The sequence below is a fragment of the Nuphar pumila genome, chromosome 5 (assembly GCF_984573655.1).
Source record: "Nuphar pumila chromosome 5, dmNupPumi1.hap1.1, whole genome shotgun sequence".
NCBI lineage: Eukaryota > Viridiplantae > Streptophyta > Magnoliopsida > Nymphaeales > Nymphaeaceae > Nuphar > Nuphar pumila.
Window position 1 is genome coordinate 10,108,027 of NC_143253.1, and position 8,821 is coordinate 10,116,847.

Below are 8,821 nucleotides of genomic sequence, written 5' to 3' on the forward strand. Positions count from 1 at the left end.
TATCGAGCATCCAAAGTTGTTTGTTGCATGTATTCAAGAGACACCATTCATCTACCCATTGTCAATGAATGACAAGGACAATCAGATCATGTGGCCAAGAAAGGACAGTCATGGCCTTTAGCAAATGTAACGGTCCTTGTTACCTCCCCTTAAGTTTTATTTACAGAACCTCCAGTGAAAAAAGAAAGACTAAATCTAACTTGGGCCTATAGCTAAAGGTGATGATCTCATTCCCAAACGAAGAGATAAAGGAGAATCTCCATAACCATCCTCAAAACAATAAGAAAAAAGAATATGATATTCTAGAGAGAGAGAGAGTCTCTCTTCTCCAGCATTTCACCAAGATTGATACATCTATTCACAATCATCCAACTAAATTGGATGTCGGCGTATCACGTCCAATCCCAGAAAAGAAAATTAAAAAAGTGAAAAACAGGGAAAATAAAGGAAAAGAAGGGGAAAGGCAAATAATTCCTCCAATTGAAAAAATATATATATTTTTGGGAGATTGGCAACCTTGTAGGCCCCACAGCAGGCTACCTGTGCCGCGCCTGACCTGATCCACAAGAACCCTCCGAAGTTAAGCTTGCGCTAGATTAGGTTAAAGAGTGCCTGGTCCAGACTAGTACTTAGAATGTTGGCACCCTGGAAGGGAGGGTTTAAATGAACTAATGAAGTCCTCATGATATACTCAGCAATTAATAAGAAAGAGGTAGCAAGCAACAAGATATTCAGATTCTGCTGGTAAAAACAGGTTCAGAGAGTTGGCTAAAACCCATGAGAGTAGAGAGAGCCCGGAAGCTGAGTACAGTACCTCTCACTATCGTTCCCGGACTCACCATCGTATTTACAGCCCAAATCTGCACCACCAAGATTGAGAAAGACCAACTGGCTTTCCATGGCAGGTGCCGCGGCAGAGACAGCGCCGCCTCCAGCGCCATTGCGTTCGTCCCGGGAGAGGACTAATGCAGCAGACTGCACCAGCTCCAGACATAGCCTGAGCTTGTTGGGCTCAATGTGGGGGAGGCAAGGTACCACACCCTTGAACAAGAAGTCAGACGTGAGTGACCGGAGTATGTCGATTGGCGTCATGCCGTCGGCAGCCCGGATGTTTGGGTCGGCATGGTGGTCCAGCAGCACCGCCACCATGTCCGGGTTCACCATCTCCGAGGCAATGTGGAGCGCCGTCTTCCTGCTGGGCTCGGCATGGTGGTTGACGTCAGCCGCACCGAGTTCGAGCAGGGCCTTCACCACCTCCCGGCTGCAATTTGGGACAGCGTAATGGAGGGCGAGGGCTTCGTCGAGGTTCAGGCCTTCCCCCATGACCATGAGCTTCACGAGCTCGACGTCTGATGAGTCAAGGGCCCGCTGCATCCGCCGGATCTTCTGCGGCTTGTCGTCTCCAGTGACAGCAGAGGGGGAGGAGGAGGAGGTGGTGGCACCCCCCATGTCGTGGAGGAAGGAACGGCGGGCGAGCGTGGAGCTGAAGCGGAGCTCCTCAATTTTAGACACCACGTCTATGGGGAGGTGCTTGGATAGGATCTCTGGGGGCAGGCCTGAGTTTGCTACAAGGTGGGAACAGGTGGACCAAAGGTGGTGCATCTCTTGCTTCCTTGACTCCATCAGCACCTTCATAACATCTTCAATGGAGGCCTTCTCCACCATACTTGCTAGTTGCTTCTACAAAGGAACCAAGAGAACAGTCTCTATCTGTGATCTCTCTTATCTCTCATTTGTTTTTTTTTTTTGCTTATAGACAATGCAGAAAGGAAGATGGCAGTAAGTAACATCAAACAAGACTCAACAGCCTACAATCAAAAGGGAGGGAAGAGATTTTGTTTTACTCAATATAAGTTATATTTGTTTGTTTTGGGAGGAAAGGATCGACTTTGGAGAAAACGCCTTGCCGACATTCATTAATTGGAGATAGAAAGATAGGCAAAGAACCCATTTTGGATAGAGCAAAATATATAACACTATATGTCTGTACTAGAAAGAGAGGAAAAAGCTTTTTCCTACTTCAAAGAAGAATGTACGATCCAATAAAACTTACTTTTCTCGATTGCAACACTTACGGTCCAAAGAAGAAAGGAGAAAAATGGAAAATAACAAGAAATAAAAAGCCTTAGGTTTTAAATAATGGTTGGATAAAATAAACGCAAATTGCATAATCTCATGTTCAAAAGAAGGAAAAAAAAAAACAAGGAACTTAGAAGACAAGTTTCGGCCGAGTTTAACAAATAATCAAATTATACCAAGGAAAAAATGCAGCCAAATAATTCTTAAAACCGTTCTTAAGAGCAGAAAAAAACAAACCATGAATCAACGGGAAAAGGTTTCAAATTCAACCTTAAAACAATGTTAAAACTAAACACTAAACACACAAACGATATTGTAGAAAGTCTTTGCAGCCATAGTTGCTTTTCCCATAAGATAATAGCAACAAAAAAGATCACACCATTGTCATCTTCCTAACCAAAAACACTTGCTTTCTCCTCTTTCTTAAATAAGAAAAACACTTTAATTCCTTACTAAAAGAAACCTGTTAAAAATTTCCCTTCCTTTTTTCCCTCCTGATTTCAATTCTCCATCATTTTTTTTAAGGAAATTTCTCCATCATTTTCAATCTCAAAATCTTGTAACTCCAAAAAACCCATTATTTTCTTCACCATCATCTAGTAGGGGACCAACGTCACCAACCAGACACCACCACCATCTCCAAAAAGCAAAAAGAGCAAGCAAAACAAAAAACTACCAAAGAAAAAACAAACACCACCATGATGGTTTCATTCCACGAGATCAGATCAGAAAAACCAACCTGAGTGATGAGCACCAACTGTTCGACGCCAAAGTACTGAGAAGCGGAGAGAGTGTCTAGCGCGAGGTCGACCGCGGAGGTGCAATGGGTGTGCCAGCACCCTCGGTCGGTGCAATTGGGCCGGGCCTCGTGTTTCTGCGGCACGATGGAGACCTGCCCGCTGTAGAGGAACTGTAGAAGCAGGAGGAACACCTCGTAGCTGACGGAGTTGACGGGTATCATCTGAGAGGCACCACCGCCAGCGGCCGCTCCGGCCACCACCGTCCTCCCCGGCAGCGGCACCCTCGCCTCCGCCACCTCGGGGGAGCAGAAGAACTTCCTGAAGAAGAGGCTCCTCGCAGCCAGGATGCACCTGTGCGCGTGCACCAGACGACCCTCCACGCTGAACGTCACGTCACCGAAGGCCTGCCCGTTGATCAGCAGGTTCAGGTAGTCCAGCGACAAAGACTTCATCGATTCATCGAAGTTCATCCTTCTTCCCTCTCTAGTTCTCTCTCTAGAAACGAGATTTGTGATAGATAGATAGATAAATGGTGATTTCTTTCTTTCTTTCAATCTTCCCTCTCTCTCTAAAAAATGAGTTGGGTGATGGATTGATAGATAGATGGTGTTTTCTTTCTTCAATCTCTTTTTATGGTCTTTTCTTTTCGGTTGGGACTTGTGATGGCTTTCTTTTATTTCGCTTAGGATGTCATCTGAGAGACAGGAGAACTTTGGGGGCTTGGAGAGAAAAGCGAAACATTCACTCACTCATTCATTGTTGATGGGATGCCTTGCTTATTTTATTGTTTTTTAATCGATTTGTTTAGTCGTTTTTCAATTGTGTGAGGAGGGGAGAGACTTGTTTGGCTGTGATGGGCGGTTAACATATCAGAGAGACTAGTTGAATATAAGTTAAATAATTTGGTGGGGGGAATTATGGGGTTGCACCCAGCGTTTGGAGGGAATGACTTGCTTGTCCTTTTTTTTTTTTTTGGGGGGGGGGGGGGGGGGAGAGAGGCGGTGTTGGTTGTATAAGGCCCTTTTTTAAGGGGTATGTGACCAAAGTGCCCACTACCCAAATTGGGGTTTATATGACTAGATCCACGTTTTTTAAATGTTAATAAGATTTGCTAATGATGGTGTATGTTGTTTTAAGCGATTCGTTAGTGTATATTCAAATGGTGATCAAGATTTGATTAATTTGGAAACTTTGTGAAAAGGGACCCTCCTTGGCGACAAGTGGGGATCTCCAAGCAAGTCTGGCCTATATGGTTGGTTTTGTTTCAGCTTTATGCAGTGTTTTATGTTAATGCCCAGATAATGACTTTACAAATCCAAATATATATATATATATATATATATATATATATATATATATATATATATATATATATATATATATATATATATATAATTGGGCATGAATTGGCCGATTTGATTATAACAACGCATCCAAATCCATGCCCGACTACTACTAAAATCCGGATAAAGTTTAAAAGTTGCATTGACTAATGGGTTTTTGGTGGTCGAGTCAAGGGATGTTTCAGTGGGGAGTTGAGCCTACCAACAACATTCATTTTTGACACTCGAGAGACTATAGAGAGAGATTGTGTGTGATTTTTTATGATTGAATGTTTAGACTAAGATGGCATTTTTGGTAGATTTGCAAGAGAGTTGGGAGACTGCTTTTCATTTGTAGGCCCACCAAAGGCACTATGAAAACTTTTCCTTTTTTTTCGTTCTTTCAATCATGTACGGCCTGCACCCTGCAAGTCCTCTTCAGCAAGAGTACCATGAGTGTCGGCTAGATCATGGGGATTCGTGCATGAGCTCGACTGGGTTGCACACACGTGTGCCTGAAGGGATGGGTCCGATGGGAGGTGAAGTCACTGAACTGAAAACTTTGGAATTGAATAGTCGTATGATTCTCCTCCTTTAAGGTACTAACAGTAGTAAATAATAGCAATTAAGTAATATTTTAGTGCTGGTCAATAGAAACAAAGGATGAAATAAAATAATAAAAATGTTAAGTTCATCATGTCCAAAATCCTTTCGATTGACCATTCACTGACTGTCTTATGATGTGAAGCACACAATATGACATTTGACTAGTCATACCTCCAGATACTTCCCCTATTATTCGGCATTCACTTGCCAAAACCTCTCACATGTTACTCCCAAAAATATGCATTTTATGTATGTATAAAACATGCTATATATATATATATATATATATATATATATATATATATATATATATATATATATATATACCGTACCCATAAATAGTTTGACCATCCCTTCTAGGGTTAGACAACCAAATCATGTTGACAGTGAGAACCATTATTGTTAAAAGCATGCCCGTGAGACGCAAAAGGCACACCTCACCTTAAGGCAAGGCCATCTGAGCCTCAAGGTGTTAGGCTAAGGCGTGAAGAAGAAGACTTAATTATATAATTTTTTTTTTAGTTTTTTTAATTATCAATTATATAATTAGTTTTCTTAGTTTTTCAGTTATCTTTGTGATTTTTTTCACAGTTATATAATTTATTTTTAGGTTATATAATATAATCAGTTTCTCAATTACTTTTACATGTTAATCTCATATTTTTTTAGTATTTATTTTCTATTTTCTATTTTCTATTTCTTATTGGTTGTTGCTTCATCAATAAAGCATTATTTATTTATTCATATTTTTAGATATTTTTTATATTTTTTAAGTTTTAAAAAGAATTTTGAAGTTTGTGCTTTTATAATCAGTTTATTAGTTATATAATCAATTTTTCAATTACTTTTACATGTTAATCTCATATTTTTAGTATTTATTTGAAATTTATTATTTCTTTTTTATTGTTGTTTCATCAATAAAGTAATTTTTTTATTTATCTATACTTTTAGATATTTTTTATAGTTTTTTTAAAATTTTCAAACATAAATTGAAGCTTATGCTTTATGCCTCGAAGCTTAGGCCTCGCCTCAGTTTTTGGTGCAGCGCCTCACTACACCTCAACACTTTTCACAACATTGGTTACAACCAATCCCAACCTAAGGAAGCATGGTCTGCAACCAATCAACATGGCTCATGTGGGTATTTGAGCCATGGCATGAATACAATATCATTTATTGGTTATTTATTATGCCATAAAATTAAAATACATGGCAATAAATTTCAACTCTTGGTATTGGACAAATTAAAGTGAGACTCACTAGACAACTAAGGGCAATCCTTTCCTTTTTCAAAAAAAATGCATAAATAAAGTTTTTTTTTTCAACATTTCATGGAGCCAAAAGCTAGTAGCATGAGTTAAAAACTAGGACAACTTTGACTCTAGAATGTTAAATAATACCAATTATCCATACCTGAAATTATGTCATCAAGCATGTAATAGGCTTCATCAATCACAAATTAAAAATCAGTCTATCTGCTTCAAGATTTAGGGCAGCCTTTCCTAGTATGTACCTATCAAAAGTTGTTTTTTGTGTGCGTTTCCATGATCAATCATTAAAGGAGAAGATTAGTATGGTTTTGAACAGCAGAGTACTTAGAAGACACTTTGGATATTGTGTCAGTTTTTGCATGCTGTTTTTTCTGCTATTATCCAAAAGAGAATCAAATTGGCAATTCATGCTTGCCTCAAGTTGTCACATTTGAATAAAAATACACTCAGACAAGACTGGTAGGATCCGGCAATGAAATGAATTAAGATATGACTATCTTCATATATGCTTAATCGATACATGGTTTAATTGTGGCAAGACCAGATGATGGAAGAGTGGTACTAAAGGCAGTAGCCCTAATTCTCATGTCTTCTTTTGTGGGATTCTTTTAGCATCAGGGTGAGCCCACATGCACAAAGGGAGTCCAATCAATCTGTGTCTGGCCATGTCACATCCGCCACAAAACCAATGGGTCAGGTCCTAGCTTGATCCAGGATCCACATCCAAGGACATGGACTAGAACTTCGGGCTAGAGTACAAATTCAACCTACACATGACTCATGAGCATAATGACAAAACTTTAAAACGGGAAAATACTGCCAACCTTTTTCTCGTGAGAAATTAAAAACTTTTATTTCATGTTTTCTATTGGCAAAATATTGCCATTAAAATTAATTAATAATACAAAAATTAATTTTTACAAACATCTTCAGAAATAAGACTATTTAAAAAGACATTATTAAAATCTAATTGATGTATTTACCAATCAAAAGAAACTTCAAGAGCAAGAACCATGTGAATGGTAATAGGTTTCACAATTGAACTAAAAGTCTAAAAAAAAATCAATGTTTTTTTTTTGTGAAAGCCCTTAGCAACAAAAGGAGCTTTGTAGCAAGCTATAGAGTCATCAACATGTCATTTAATCCGAAACACCCATTTGGAGCCAATGATATTATAGTGAGAAAGATGAGGAATGAGGTAATAAGTGTGATTAAGTTGGAGTGCATGAAACTCATTTTGCATGATCATGCACCACTTGAGGTCGACATTAGTCTGTTTAAACGATGTAGGTTCAGGTGTGAGTAAAACAAAGCTAAAATAGGCAAGGGATAGAGGATAGCGGGTAGTGGTGAACACACGGGGTTTAAGAGAGTTAGTCATAGATCGAGTGATCATGGGGTGAGTATGGTCAGACAGACGATTTATGACATAATTAGGAAGTGCAGAGGAAGAGGGGCAGTGGTGAAAAAGAGTCTGATGGACCAGCAACGGGGACATGACTCACAATAAGGGAAGGTGCAGACGAAGCAGAAGAGATGGGAATATCAGGTGGAGCTGGCAGATTAGAAGGAAGTGATTGATCTAGATCCAGAGGAGGTAGGACAACAGTTGAAGAGAGACCTCATTTGAAAAAATTAGGTGAGGAAGTATAAGCAGACATATAGATGGCTCCAAGAATAGATTCGTCAAAGTAAATATGATGAGAAATATAGGTGTGGTTGTGAGACGGGTCAAAGCAAAGATAGCCCTTGTGGCGAGAGGCATAGCCAAGAAATGTATAGGGAGTAGTCTTTGGGATAAAATTTAGAGGTATGATAGAGTGTTAAAAGTGGGTAACAATGGGCACCAAAGACACAAAGATGATGATAGTCGACCGGTTTGTGAAAAAGAAGCTCGTAGGGAGACTTATGGTTAAGTGCTAGGGTTGGAAGGCGATTAATGATGTAAACTACAATACGAAAGACATCTACCATAAAGAATATGGCAAAGAGAAAGTGTGTAGAAGACTGAGCCTGATTTCAATGGCATGCCGATGTTTGAGCTCAACAAGCCCGTTCTATTTTGGGGTATACATGCACAAAAATCGATAAAATATTTTATGGTCTCGTAAAAAATTTAAAATTCACGAATGGTAAATTTGCCTCCATTATCAGATTGAAAAATACGGATGGAAAGTTGCAGTTGCTTTTCAGTGACATGATTAAAAACTTTAAAACACTCAAACACTTGAGAAACAAGAAAAATCATTTATTATGAGAAGATAAAAGTGAAATCCTTCACGTGAGGAAACTTGAGCAAGTCTCTGTAGATGAATCTTGCCTATTTGACGATCCTTGACTTAATGAGTCTAGATCCAGGCTATCAAAATATTCTTTATAGTTGGACCAACATCTGCTCCAGATCCATTTGAGCCATCATTGTAACCAGAGCTAAGTCCTGGATCCGAATTGATAGGTCATGTACTTGTCATTGGGAACCTTATAATCCTCGCATTGGAGGAGCAAATTAATGAACCTAGAATTAAAGGTGACAAACAAAGCTCAATTTTTGAAAACTAAATGTGTCCCATGAGCTTGGTTCATAAGTTGACCGGCAGTGGGGCATTAGTTGGGGCAGCACCTATGTGTGGATTTTAACTACATTTGATCCATAAATGCCCGATATAGAATTCTTTGAATCTGTATCCATTTTTGCCGTGCAAAATTTGCCTGAAATAGGTCTATATATCGGTAGGACCAGGTGGGTGTAGGTGTGATCTATCCAACCCAACATAATGGTTCCCTTAACCAGGCCCTCTTACTC

At 39.3% G+C, this 8,821-nt stretch overlaps 1 pseudogene; it reads right to left on the bottom strand.

The window, feature by feature from the left end:
- Positions 1-768: 768 nt before the first annotated feature.
- LOC149836730 (BTB/POZ domain and ankyrin repeat-containing protein NBCL pseudogene) lies at positions 769-3,289 on the bottom strand (annotated as a pseudogene).
- Positions 3,290-8,821: the final 5,532 nt, after the last annotated feature.